A 15,215-nucleotide genomic window follows, 5' to 3' on the forward strand; every position below is an offset into this window, starting at 1 on the left:
ACCATTGCTCTTCAGTACTTTGGAGAGGTCCCTAACAGCAGACTTTCCCATGGCAATGCACCTTTTAATTTCCTGGCTGCTGGTGCCAAGACTTTCTGACAATAATTCAAAAACAGTGGCAGAGTGCATCAACAAAGAACTGAAAGAAATTCAAGTCCCACTTAAATGAAATGCCATCAGATGGTTCTTGAATGAAGGCAGAGAATAAGGAAGAGGTTACCTGTATTTTCCTGACTGTTCAAGGGCATCAATAATGTGGATCATAATAAGTTGTGAATAACACTGAGAAATTCCAGACTCTCATTTGCGTTCCTGTGGTGTCCGTACATGGACCAGAACTAGTTTTTCAACTAGAACAAGAGAATACTGCATAGGTTAAAATAAGGGAAGTGTGTGTCAAAGTTGTATTCTTTTACCACAGTTATTCAGTCTGTATGCTGAGGGGGGGGGGATCTGAGAAATCAGTCTATATAAAGAAGAATGTGGCAATAGGATTGGACAGAAAAGATTCATCAGCTACATGCAGCATGAAGATGACGCAACCTTGCCGAAAGCGAAGAGGACTGAAGAACACTTGGTAATGAAGACCAAAGATGACAGCGTTCAGTGTGGATTACACCTCAACATAAAAGCAACAAGAATACAGCAACATTGTGAAAAATGGAGAAAAGTTTGAAGTTGTCAAGGATGGGATTCTAACTAATGGGTAACTAAGTATAGTTACACAGCCAAGGCCCATGAAGAGGCAATCACAAAATCAAAAGATTGCAATAGGTAAATCTGAAGAAAAAACCGAACAGCCCTCTTTAAACTACTGAAGAGCAAACACTTCTGTTTAAGGAGGAACGTGCACCAGACCCTTCCTGAAGACATGGACTTTCTTCCTCTGTGGACTAGGAAGGCTGGTGGGTGGGAGTTACAAAAACTCTGGCTACAAGAACTCCGTCAAGTTGTGAGTTGCAGAGTTCACCATAAGCCCATTTTCCTCATTTTATATTAGTATTGTGCATCTCCGTTGATTCTACCCAGGGCTTTCTTCTGTTTCTGAATAAGATGTCAACATGCAAATTCATTTTACTACAAAACTACTGACATTTTTCTTAAAGTATTCCTGAGCATCTCTTTGGCCAAGAGCTCTAGGACAAGGGGTCTTGTCTTCTTTCCACAACTTACTTGTTTCTCATACTGAAGAGCCAGTTTCCCCATACTGGGGAAGTGATTACAAGCCTTGAAAGAGAAACCAAGGAGCCAGGCACTTGGACACAGCTAAGACAACCCTAGGGAACTTGGTTCAAATCCCCAGTGGTACCATGCGAGAAAGATGAGCACCCTCTTACCCTGGGCATTTACAGCCTCTAAAACCCTGTGGAGTCTGTTCTAACTTGATGGCACGTAACAACATGGCGTATCAGGAGCCTTCCCTCACCTCACCAGCCTATTTCCATTTTAAATATCACTTTGCCAGTTCAGATGCTTTTCTTTTTACTAACATTTTTTGTTTTCAATCTTATTTCACTGAGGTAAAAAAACTTAATCTGCACCAATTTGGGGTCTTCTCTGCCCAAAGTGACTCTAAATTGAGTGAGAGGGGTATTCTATAGTATTCAGTTGTGAAAACAATTCTCCCTCAATCTACACTGGCCTGTGTTCAGATGCTCCCTTTAACAGGAGAACTTTGGCTCCCATCATACCACACAGTTCAAAGCTATGTCCTCCGTGGTCCCAAACACAAGGCATCTTTGATTCTGTGGCTCTCTGAACATTCTCCAGGATGTATTAGGTGAAAGCTTTTCTACCTACTCTATACATCCTGAGCCAGGAGAAAGTGCCTTAGGGCACCTCCTCGAAATGTGATCATTTTACTTTGTCAAACAGACGTAGAGGACAGTCTGACTTGAGAGTCCTACTTCCCTAGACTCTGCCCTGGAGTCTGGGGACACAGGCCACCACTGCTCTCAAATTTCCCGAACTAAGAGGGATTCTATTACCTGCCTCACATGCTGAATTTAGAATCCTGGCAGTCAGCTTCTTAGGAACCTACTTCCATAATACATTTTTCTCTCCTATTTTCTCCTTCTCTGAGGACCTTTATTTTAATTTTATTACTTACCATGCAGTTTGTAAAATATATTGTTTAGCAATTCCACTACTGGAAATATACCCTAAAGAGACCATAACCACCATCGAAGCAGATATATGCACACCCATGTTTATCGCAGCTTTGTTCACAATGGCAAGGAGCTGGAAACAACCTAGGGACCCATCAACAAATGAATGGATAGAGAAGCTGTGGTATATTCACCCAATGGAATACTATGCTGCATTGAAAATCAAGGAACTCACGCAATATTATACAAAATTGGTAATCCTGTAGGACATTATGCTGAGTGAAGTATCTCAGTCACAAAGGGACAAACACTGCATAGTGCCACTGTTATAGAATGAAGCTGATATTAGGGTTGGGGTAAGACCGAGAAAAATTGGATAAATTATGTATAATGCATTGAAACAGATGAGAGAGAGAACAGTTTAAAAGCAATATATATTATAGGGTATTCTGATTATCATAAGAGTCCGGAATGAAGGTTCTATAGTGGCGTGTACCTGGGGCTGGGGGCGTGGGAGGATTGTATACCAATGAAGGAATTTTTCTTTTACTTTTCAAAGAGAAGAGCGAACTGGGGGTGGGGGGGGGGTGGAGCAGGGAGAAAAGTGCAACAATGAATGATTGGAAATCCAAAATCTCTGTAAATATTCATTAAAATTAATAAAATTTAAAAAATATATTGTTTCTTCCTAGGGCTAGTCAATGGAAACAAAACGTGAGTTTTGGCTTCTGCCCTCTGATCTAGGGATGAAAGTCACAAGTCTAATCACCAAAGTTGGGCATGGGTGGAAAAAGAGCAAGCGAGAGATGCATTTGTTGTCTAATTGATGGGAAGAGGGTAGCCGGATGTGAGAAACAACATGGGCAAAGGTACAGGGGTAAGAATGTGCTAGCGTCTGCCTTTATCAATACAGACACCTCCGTTGAGATCTGGTAGAATAAACATTTTGATACATAAATGAGCCAACACTTGTAGAACGCTGTCAAATAATCACAGTGTTAGCAGTCGTGCTGTATTATCTTGTTCAAACCGATTGACGTAGGCGTTCCACTTAGCTTCATCACAGGACAGTTTTTACTATTTAAAGGAAAGTCGAACACAATCCTATTGGGCAGGGCAGGGGTTTCAAAGCAGACAGACCTACATTGAATCCGGACTTTGCTGCCATTATCTGTGGTGTTGGATTTTATTTACTCTTCAGCATGCTGATATTAATAGCAGTTCTTGTAAATTGTTACTTGTCTGTTCTATGAAGGGTTATAAATAAAGCAAAGAGAGATTTCAATGAAATGGTTTGTGTGCCTGTGAGGCTGACACATCAAAATGTGGTTATTGGGAAACAGTCACAGACAGCTGGCTTTTGAAATGACAAGTAAAAAAGATCAGCAAGGATGGCAGACCATTTGTGTCTGAAAAGCACAAGCCAGATCTGATAAAAAAAGTCTTTAGTGGTTTTGCCAGAGTCCAAATATACTTACCATGCAGCCATACTCCTGAAGAGAAAAAGCTAATCCTTTCTTTATAGATACAATTGTAATCTTGCCTTAATAACACCACTGTTAGCTCTGTTAGATGCCATCAAGTCAACTCCAACTCATAATGACCCTATGACTAACAGATCAAAACCTCGCCCTACCCTGAGCCATCATCGCAAGCTCCTGTGCAGTCAAGGCCCTTGTTGCGTACCCTGTGTCAGTCCATCTTGTTGAGAGATTTCCTCTCTCACTGGCTCACTGCTTTTCCCCATATGATGTCTTTTTCTGAGGAATGATATCTCCTGAAAACATGCCCAAAGCAAGTGAGACAAAATATCATCATTCCTACCTCTGAGAAACACTTTCATTGTACTTTCTCCAAGACAGATTTATTTACTCTCTTGGAAGTCCAACATTTTTGGCCAACAACTCAGAGTCATCAATTCTTATTCGGTGTACTTTAATCATTTTCCAATTCGCATGTACATTGGAAAAAATTGAAAATATCATGACTTGGGATTAGGTACATCTTAGTCTTTATATTGGCCTCCTTTCTCTTTAGTGCTTTATAGAGGTCTAGACTGGCCCAGTGAAACACGTCCTTTGATTTCTTGACTGTTGTTACTGTAAAACGAAATCACTGACAACTTCAATCACTTCTCCTTCTGTCATGATTAGCATCATAGAGATTAGACACAAAGAATGGTTGTATTATACCGAGGATCATGGGCACACTGGCACACAATATTAACTATGACATTTCCTCTCCACAGAGGAGGTAAAAGTAAAACACAAGTTTAAGTTGAGGATCTTGACATAAGAATTTGGTTTCTAATATAAGCCACTTACATTTTATTAAGCAAATAAAAACCATAATAGCGGCAATAACAGTGACATTATCAGTCATCCATGGCATTGATTCCAACTCTTAGTGACCCATTGGTGTCAGCTATATTCTGTAGGTTTTTCTATGACTGTAATCTTTGGAAAGCAGATCTTTTCTTCCAAGGTGGGGGTCAATTCTAACCACTAACTCAGTTAGCACCTGACACAATTCACAATTTGCACCAGGATGTGGCAGTCGTAATAGTTGTTGCTGTTGTTGTTACTCAATGCCCTTGAGTTGGTTCTCACTCATAGTATCTCTATGTATAACAGAACAAGAGGCATGGGGTCAATGCACTTGTACGTATTTCCTTCTCAGAGGTCTCTGGAAATTTGCAGATACTGTAAGACACTGAAATCATTGACAATTTCTATCCTTTCTCCACCTATCATGATTAACATCATTGCTGCTCCATGTCATCAAGTTGACTACAACTCAGAGTGACCTATGAACAATAGATTTGAACCTTCCCCTACCCTGCACCATCCTCAGCTTCTACGTCACACTTTAGCCAATTGCGGCAGTCCATGTGTCAAGGCATCTTGTTGTGAATATTCCTCTCTTCTTCTGACTCTCTACCTTTCCCAGCATGGTATCTTTTTCCAAGGTAGTGTCCCTCCTGACAACATGCTATAGTATGTGAGATAAAGTTTCACCATTATGTTCTCTAAGAAGCAGCTTTGTTATACTTCCCCCAAGACAGGCTTGTTTGTTCTTTGGGTTACTGTTGTTAGGTGCCGTTGAGTCGATTATGACTCATAGTCTATTGAATAGTCAGAACTCTTCACCAACATCACCGTTCAAAATCATCAGTTCTTCTGTCATCCTTATTCAATATCTGACTTTCATATGCATAGAAAGCAAGTGAAAATATCAAGGCCTCAATCAAAGTATCTTACACTTTCAATCAATATTCTTGCTCTTTAATACTTTTGTAAGGTCTTTGACAGATTTTCTCAACACAACACATCTTTTGATCTCTTGACTACTCTTAGTGTGGGTGCTGATTATGTTAAGTCACTCAGATTTATAAGTAAAATGAAATCATCGACATATTAGATTGGCAGCAATTGTCTGTTTCTTTACATTAGCCATCTCTGACTGGGAACCCTCTTCCCTTGAGAAATGCAAACATTTTAACATATTTCCCTAGGCAAGAAAAAAAAAATTTGTTGCTTTTGTTGATGGTCAAGTTGGCTATGATCTTATGAACAACTGATCTGAACCTTGCTTATCCTGGGCCAACCTCACTGTCTCAGACACATTCAACACAATTGCTGACACAGTCACTCTGTCAACTTCTCACAACTAGACCACCAGGGTCCTCCTTTCCTGCATTGCCCCTCCACCCTTCAAAGCATCATGTTTTTTCCAAGGACTGGTCCCTCCTGATAACATGCTCAAAATATATAAGATAGAGTTTCAAAATCCTTGCCTCCAAGTACTAATCTGGTTTTACCCTCTCCAGGACAGATCTGTTTGTTCTCTTGACAGTCCATGGTATGTTTAATACTTTTCTTGGATATACTTGTTAAAATCTTGGGTTTTTCTGAAAGGATTGTGTGGTATAGTAGGTTATTCAATGTGATTTTATTTATTTATTTTTATATTCATTGGTTTTTACTTCTAACACATGCCTGGGTAGGATTTTTCTAATGTGGGATGTCTGCAGCCCCGCTATGAGGATTGGATAACTTGCTAATAATATAACTAGAAACTATTAGGTGGAAATACCAGGTAGAGTTGTGTTAGAACTGCCATCACATAGACTGTCAGAGCCAAGGATCTTCATCTTGCCTTCCTAGTAGAGAGGTGGGGGCATGTGCCATAACTGGCATAGAAGAGCTTTGGGAATCACAATGAGATACCATCTCACTCTAGTAGCAGTGGCAAAGTTTAACAGGACAGCAAGTAATAAATGTTGGAGAGGATATGGTGAGATAGGAACTCATACACTGTTGGTAGGATCATAAAACGGCACAATCACTCTGGAAGGCAGTTTGGCGCTTCCTCAAAAAGCTGAACATAGAAACTCCATATGCTTCAGCTATTCCATTGCTTGTAATATACCCTGAGAAAATGAGAACTGAGGCTCAAATGGAGATTTGTATACCAATGTTCATAGCAGCACTATTTAGCATTGCAAGAACATGGAAACATCCCAGGTGTACATCCACAATCAAATAGATTGAGAAATTTTAGTATATTCACACAACGGAATACTATGCAGCACACAAGAGCAACAAATACATAAATTACTACCTAATTTCGAAGGACTGGAGAGTATTATACTAAGTGAACTAAGTAAGTCCCATAAGGACAAGTACTGTATAAAACCATTATCATAGAATGACTATGAAGACCATGGTGGGGGTGGAGGGAGTGGAAGTAGAGGCATGAGGATGTGGGGAGGGGTGGTTAATCACAGAGTTACATAATTTGATGGGTGTGTTGCTTACCCAAAGATCCCGCACTTCAAATCCGATAGGGAAAAAGATGGGCACTCTCCTCCCATCATGATCTACAGTCTTGTAAAACATAGAGAAGGTTACTACAGTTCAGAATTCACTTGATGGCAGTTAGTTGATGGAGGCCTATTGCTGCCACCACGTGCACTGCTTTTGCAGATGACGCATACCTTAGTCATCTTATACATTTACACATGCTACCCTCTCTAGGAATTACAGTTCTTCATGAGGAACTCTAAGGATATGTTCTTGGGACCTCATTAGATTTGGAATGAAATATGCAGGAGAGGCTAGAATTACTCCCATCCATTCAGGAGTCTCTTACACTGGCAAAGCCTTTGAACAGATTAAGTACTCCATCCTTTATTTCTCTCTCTTTCCTATATAAATGTTAGCTAAAGGTTGTTGTTGTTGTGTGCTGTCGAGTTAGAACTGACTCATGGCTGACCCTCTAGTAGGGTTTTCAGAGGCTTCGAATAGCCCAGGAGGAGACTGTTCATTTTTCTTCCTTGGAGAAGCTGGTGGATTTGATCTCCATGCTGTAGCTTAGCAGTGCAACTTCTTACCTACTAGGTCATCAGAGTTCCCTTAGCTAAAGTTTATTGTTGTTGTTATTTTGCCATAGAATCAGAACCAACCCATAGCAGATCCTCCAGCTAGTTTTCAGAAGCACTTAATCACACAAGAGGAGACTGCCCATCCCAGTGGCTTTGGGATTGCAGCATAGCTTCTCAAGCCGCTCAAATTTCTAAGGCAAAAGGGTGTCATCGGTAACAAGGTTTCTCACTCTTGTCCAGCAGAGGGCATGCATATCTCCCTCTCTCCTCTCCTCTCCTCTCCCCTCCTGTCCTCTCCCCTCCCCTTCCCTCTCCTCTTCTCTGCCCCCCAAGCCCCAGAGGTCCTTCAGTTAAGTGATATTATGAGCACTTCTGGTAATAAACACATTATTTGGTCAAAGCATTTTATCAAGGAAATGAGATTATTTTGAAAGATTTAGGTCCACTAAGACCTCTTTCTAGAGGTAGGTGGGCTGGGTCAATCATAAACCATACGGCTACTTTGCCTAGGTGTCTACATGGTGTGAGTGGTTTGCAATTAGCTGCTAACCGAAAGGCTGGCAATTTGAACCCCCTCAATGATTACACAGAAGATAGGCCTGGAAATTCTGCTTCTGTAAGTATACTAGCCAATGAGACCCTATGCATGGACCAGTTAGAATCCGTAACACAGTGAGTTACTGCGATTTATGTGGCAACTAACAACAGCAGCTAGCAATACTGGTAGGTGAGTGTTTACACCCAAAAAATCCAAAAAGAAGTGAAAAGGGAGTAGATCACTGTTGGATAGAAAACCAACAAATGTTGTTTTTTATATATCTCTCTCTCACATGTATAACATATATAACACACACTGCTGGATAGAAAACCAACAAATGTTGTTTTTTATATATCTCTCTCTCACATGTATAACATATATAACACACACATATATATATAACATATATATGTATAACATACATATATAACACATACACAGAGTATATTTATATATATATATATCTATATATATATACGCATATACATATATACACACACACACACACACACGTATACTGTCAATTCAAAGGCATCTGGTTCAAATCCAACAGCTGCTCTGCAGAAGAAAGATAGGTAATCTCCTCCCTTGCAATTTATTGCCTCTGAAAATTCAGCAATGAGTGGTTCAAACTCAATAATGCAGAACAATAACAACATCATAGAAGTGTGTGTGTTAATATATATTTATATATACATATATATAAAATGTGTGTGTAAGTAAAGTTATGAAAATATACCAAACTATTAGCAGTATTTAGTTCAGTACTAAGATTAGATATAATTGTTTGAGCTTCATATGAACATGAAATATTTAAATTACTGGTAAAAATAAAGTTATATTTAAAATTATTTGAATGCATTTTTTTAATGCAGATGACACAACCCTGCTTGCTGAAACTGAGGAAGACCTGAAGCACTTGCTGTAGAGAGTCAAGGACTGCAGCCTTCAATATGGATTGAGATTTAAGGTCAAGAAGACAAAGATTCTCGTGACTGGACCAATTGGCAGCATCAGGATAGATGGTGAAGAGATTGAGATTGTTCACAGCTTTAGTCTGTTTGGCTCCACAATCAATACTCTTGGCACCAGAAGCCAGGAAATTAAAAGATGTATTGGGATGGGAAAGTCTGCTGTTAGGGACCTCTTTAAAGTACTGAAGAGCAACGGTGTCTCTCTGGAGACTAAGGTGTGTCTGATATAGGCAATTACTTGTTATGCATCAGATAGTTGGACAATGACTAGGGAGGATAGAAGGAGAATTGATGCCTTTGAGATTTCATGTTGGAGAAGAGTGTTGAGGGTACCATGGACTGCTAAGAAAACAAACAGATTCATTCTGGAGAGGCTTAAACTGGGCTGCTCCCTGGAGGCAAGGATTCTGAAGCTTCGTCTAACATACTTTGGTCATGTTGTAAGGAAAGACCAGTCCTTGGAGAAGGACATCATGCTTGGGAGGGTGGAGGGCAGGCGCAGGAGGTGAAGGCCCTCTGAGAGGTGGGTTGATTCAGTGACTGGGGCAATCGGGATGGATGTGTCGGAGACAATGAAATTGGCACAGGACAGAGCAGAGTTTAGGGGTGTTGTACATAGGGTCGCTATGAGTTGCAAGTGACTCGATGGCACATAACAACAACAACAACAATTGTTAAGACTAAAACCAAAATGGAAAATATTAAAAAGAGGAAAATCTTCTAAAACGTCATGCTATAAGCAGAGCCTTAATATAAAACTAAAGTATAAAGACGAAGAGGAGGACATACTTCTTAAAGTTTTGCTGGTTGGTTTTGAGTGAAGATATGTTAATGAGTTATAGAAGAAATGCAGTTCCTGGGTAGTTCAAACCATCAACGTGCCCAGCTGCTACCAAAACAGCCACAGCAAAAATAAACAAAACCAAACCATAAAAAGCCAATTAAAGTCAAATATTCGGGGGGGGGGGCATCTGGCAATCTAATTCTGGAAAAACCAACTCTTTAAAAGCTTATTTTTAAACCTACTTGATTTTTAAACCTACCACACTGACACATATGAGTTCACCATAAGTCAGAACTGACATGACGGCAAGTGAAACTGAATAGAGCAAATAGTTTCAGAACATATGAAAGCAGAGTCTGTCAGATTGTGAGACAGCTATGGAATACTGAACTGGAGCCCAGCATATTAGAAAGATGGATTACGGTCCAAGAAAAGGACTGCCTGTAATGTTAGCCAATGTTTACTCAATGTTACTACATCCAAGTGGCTGTGTTGAGTGTGTGTGTCTGATCTCAGTTGAGTACAACAGTGCCTTGAGATGAGTGTTGTTCCACTGGTGTCCTGCCCACATTCCCCTAGTACTTAACCATTTTCCAACATGCTGACAGCTTCCTCCTCTAAACACCAGCACTTTTCTGCCTCAGGTTAGTCTCTGTAGGTCCACGCCAGACTGCAAGTGGAAAAGATCAGAACTACCAGAGAGTTTACATCCTTGAGAACAGTATTCACCCAATTTTGTTTTTTAAAAAAATGTATTTGTTACATAAGTCAAATTTTCTTGACCCTTGGATGGGTTAACTCTGAGATATGTTCCTTGTTGTCACTCAGAAATACCCAGTGGGGTCCAGCCCTAAGTGGCCACAGAGGTAACCTGCTTGCTAACAAATTTCTATTGGCTTTCATTTTGCCTGGTAATGCACTGTTGCACTTCTCTACAACTGCTTTGGGGGTCTCAAATATCTTTTACTTGTTTCACATTAAGTTTTTATTGTAATTTGAATAAAAGTTTACAGATAAATTAGTTTTCCATTCAAGAGATCATGCACATTCCTTCTCATGACACGGATTACAATCCCTACATTCTAATAGCATGCTTCGCACTCTATCCTGTGTTTACTGTTTCCTTTCATCCTTTTTTCCTGTCTCTTCCTTCGTTCTAAGTGTTATCTCTGTAAAAGTGTTGCCATTTTGATCTTGTCAGAATGATTGTTCTAAGGACTCCATTCATCTTTGGTATTGCTGGTTGCCTTACAGGTGTATCTGTTTGAAAGTTGAGTCAAACAACTAATTTCAGTTCTAGGCTCGAAGGCTAACTAAGGGCCATGGTCTTGTGAGTTTCACTAGTCTCTATCAGAGCAATAAGTCTGGTCTTTTTTGGTGAATTTTGTACCACATTTTTCTCTCCCTCTCTCAGGTACCTTCTATTGTGGATCCCATTCAGAGCAATGGGCTGCTCTTCCCGGGCACCATCTAGTTTTTCTGGTCTCTGGATCATAAGACTGAAGCTTGTGTGGTCTTTTAATAGTTAGGACTAATACTTGAATTGTCTTCACCATTCCTTGCTCAGGATGCAGAGAGACCAATAGCTTCCCCTTACACTCTCCCCACCCCAGAGTCTGTTTCAAGAAACTCAACACAAAACACTGTTTTAAAAGATTAAATAACTAAGACTTATCAAGCGAATAATTTGTCTAAGCCATACCACTAGCAAATGTGTTCAGCTTCCCACCCATAACTGATCCTACTTAATTCCAAATGCTGTTATCACAAAGAGAATGTATGACTAGAGGAATCTGAGAAAAAGTTAGATCTTCCATGGATGAGTTATGAGTTGTTGCACTTTTAATGTGCATTAGATGTTGTTGTTGTTAAGTGCCTGGAGTCACCCTATGAAGGAGAGTCCTTGACGCTTGGGTGCCTTTCATCCTCTCTCCAAGTTCATAAGGTTTCTGGAGGCAAGCTATTATGGAAGTGGACGCCACTTGTTCAATTGGGGAGCTCCACCCCACTTTCTGTCCGCATTGGGTAGCCAACCATTAACGCGTTTGACACATCCGTGTCACAGTGTTCAGCCTCACAGCAACAACAAGTGACCGCGGGAGGGCATTTGTTTTTGTGCATTAGATAAGTAATGCAATATGCTATCAAGTATAAAAAAATCCATTTCAATTGAAATATAAATAATTATTTCACTGGCTAGCATTTAACATCAACAAAAGGAAAAAACAAAACAACAAAAGAAACTTTAAGGGTTCAATATACTCACATCACCTAATTGTTGCTGTTGTTGTTTGGCGCCGCCGAGTTGTAGACAACTCATAGCGACGCTATGAATGAAAGGCCTGAGCATTGTTCATAGGGTTTCCAGAGGTAAGCCATTTCGGAAGTGGATGCCGCTGCTTGTTTTAGTCAGGAAGCTCCAGCAAACACTGTCCACCATGGGTGACCATTACCACGTTTGCCACAAAAAGAAACTTTCCGAGTTCAATATACTCACATCGCCTAAGATTTCTGTTTTATTCCCACTGAGAAAACTCTTTCACATTTTCTTAGACATTACTTTTAAAAATAAATTCAGTGAGGCATACATAAGAAAGAATATATAAGCAAGACATTGCTAAAGTATTCCTTACTATCTTCTCAGTCACAGGCCCTATTTTTCTAGATTACTTTTAAAGTCAAAGTTAATGTCCATGTTTTCCTGCATTGTATTACCTTCAATGTCACTAGTAATGCTGAAGTCACATTTCTTTAAAAAAAAAATAAATAAAAAATTTAAACTGTGATTTTAACAAACTTCTACAGAGAAGTTAGGTTTTCATTCATTCATTGTTGCACATTTCTCCCTTCCTCTCTTCCCCAGTTCACTTTTTTTAAAAAAAAAATAGTCATTCATTGTTACACTATTATCTACTGTCCCTTATTCTGGGATGTTGTTGTACATATTATGCCTTATCATATATTCCTTTTAAACACTTCTTCCATTCATCTGTTCCAGTGCAATGGTAATTATTTATCCACTCTTATTCTAGTTTCTTCCAGAAGTCACATTTCTTAAAGCAAATGCAACTGGCCATTGTCCTAATGTTTCTGGATTTTTATGCAAATTCTACTCATTCTTCAGAGAATTCTGGTGTCTCAATGGTAAGGAGTTTCTCTGCCAACACAAAAGTACATGGCCTGACCCACTAACTTCTCCAGGAAATAGGAGTCATGTGCTTTGGTGTAATTTAAAGTCTTTTATAAAACACTGGAGGGTCAGTTATGATTTGGATCAGGCTTGACAGAGTAACAGCAACATTTTCAATTGTTAACGTTTGTATATGGTCCCTTCTTCTTCCCACCAGAAGGTGTCAGGCAATGACAAGTATGTCTATGTGCCACCTGTTCAACAGAGAATATTGCATGGTAACTGACCTCATTGTAAGATTCATCATGACTTCAGATCTGCTAACAAGGTGAAAAAAATATGTCCCATAGAAGTAATGCAATAGGGTACATAATTGACCCAAATCTTTGATGTCATGGGTTATATGTTATTAAGATGGGGCTAGAGAGATATGTTTAAAAAAAAAAACAAACACCAACCAAAATAAAAACCTTACATGTGAGCTAATTGAAAGAAAATGGCTAAGTAAAAAAATTTAACAGATGTTATAGTAGTATGGCAAAAATTATGAAACAAAGTCAATGACTGACCTTTGGGAAAACCAGCATTATTTCATATCTCAGCCCATGAAAGCAGAAAGTACCAGAGGGATGTATACCTGTGCTTCATTGATTATGCAAAGGTGTTTGACTGTGTGGATCACAAGCTGTGGCTGACTCTGAGAAGAATGGGAATCCCAGAACATTTGATTGTGCTTTTGTGAAACCTATACTTGAACCAAGAGGCAATCATCAGAACAGAGCAAAGAGATACTGGTTCAAAATCAGGAAGGGTATCTGCAAGGGATGTATTCTGTCTCCATACCTTTTCAATCTGTATGCAGAACAGATCATCCAGGATGTTGGGCTCTGTGAGGAGGAATGTGGAATTGGGATTGGAGGAAGATTCATCAACAACCTGCGTTATGCAGATGACACAACCCTGCTTGCTGAAACTGAAAAAGACCTGAAGTGCTTGCTACAGAAGGTCAAGGACTGTAGCCCTCAATATGCATTGAAGCTCAACATCAAGAAAACAAAGATTCTCACCACTGGGCCAATTGGCAGAGTCATTATGGATAGTGAAGAGATTGAGATAGTTAACAGTTTTTGTTTGCTTGACTCCACAGTCAACACTCTTGGTACCAGCAGCCAGGAAATCAAAAGATAAATTGCATTAGGAAAGTCAACTGTCAGAGACCGCTCCAAAGTACTGAAGAGAAATGACGTCAGGCTGGAGAATAAGGTGCTACTGATCTGGGCCACATTGTTCGCAATTTAATACATACTAAGCATCGGAGAGCTGAACAGTGATTAGGGATGACAGAAAGACAGTTGATGCTTTTAAGCTGTGGTGCTGGAGAAGAGTGTTGAGTATACCATGGAGTGCTAGGAGAACAAACAAGTTTGTTCCGGAAAGAGTGAAACTGGGCTGCTCCTTGGAGGCAAAGATTCTGAAGCTTCGTCTGACATTCTTTGGGCATGTTGCAATGAGGAATCAATCCTTGGAGAGGGACATCATATATGGGAGAGTGGAGGGACAGCACAGGAAAGGAAGACCCTTGAAGAGATGGGTTGATTCAGTGATTGGGGTAGTGGGAGTGGGTGTGGCAGAGATATTAAGGTTGGCACAGGATAGGGCAGAGTTTAGGGCTCTTGCACATAGGGTCGCTATAAGTCACAAGCAACTCAATGACACATAACAACAAGAACAACTCATGAAAAATATGCTCAGCCACAAGCAGGTCTTTGAATACAGCAATGATTGTATCTAAAATTATGAAAAGTCAATGATTGACCTTCAAGAAAACCAGCATTATTTCATACCTCAACCCACGAAAAATATGCTCAGCCACAAGCAGTGGGTCTTTGTATTCAGCAAACATTGGATCTAATACAATATCATTCCTATCTACCCATTACCACCACCCACTGGGCCCAATTCCAGAAATCTCCCAACAATTGAATCTATATCATAAAAGGGGCTCCACACTTCTATTTAAAGAATAATTACAATTGGGGGACAGCATACAATAGTATACGACTCTAAGAACAGGATTAGAGCAATTTAATAGATAAGTTACAGATCAAAGTAGGATCACGTTTATAAATAAGGAACTAATTCTAGCAGCATTTAATTCAAGTCATATTACACTTTTTTTCAATGAGTTTTTTTTTCAGTAGCCAATGTAGGAAAATTAGATATTGTTAAGGAAGAAATGGAACGCATAAATATTGACATACTAGGCATTGGTGAGATGAGATGGACTGGCATGGG

The sequence above is a fragment of the Elephantulus edwardii genome, unplaced genomic scaffold, assembly GCF_000299155.1.
Source record: "Elephantulus edwardii isolate Elephantulus edwardi_28Jun2011 unplaced genomic scaffold, EleEdw1.0 scaffold00202, whole genome shotgun sequence".
NCBI classification, from domain to species: domain Eukaryota; kingdom Metazoa; phylum Chordata; class Mammalia; order Macroscelidea; family Macroscelididae; genus Elephantulus; species Elephantulus edwardii.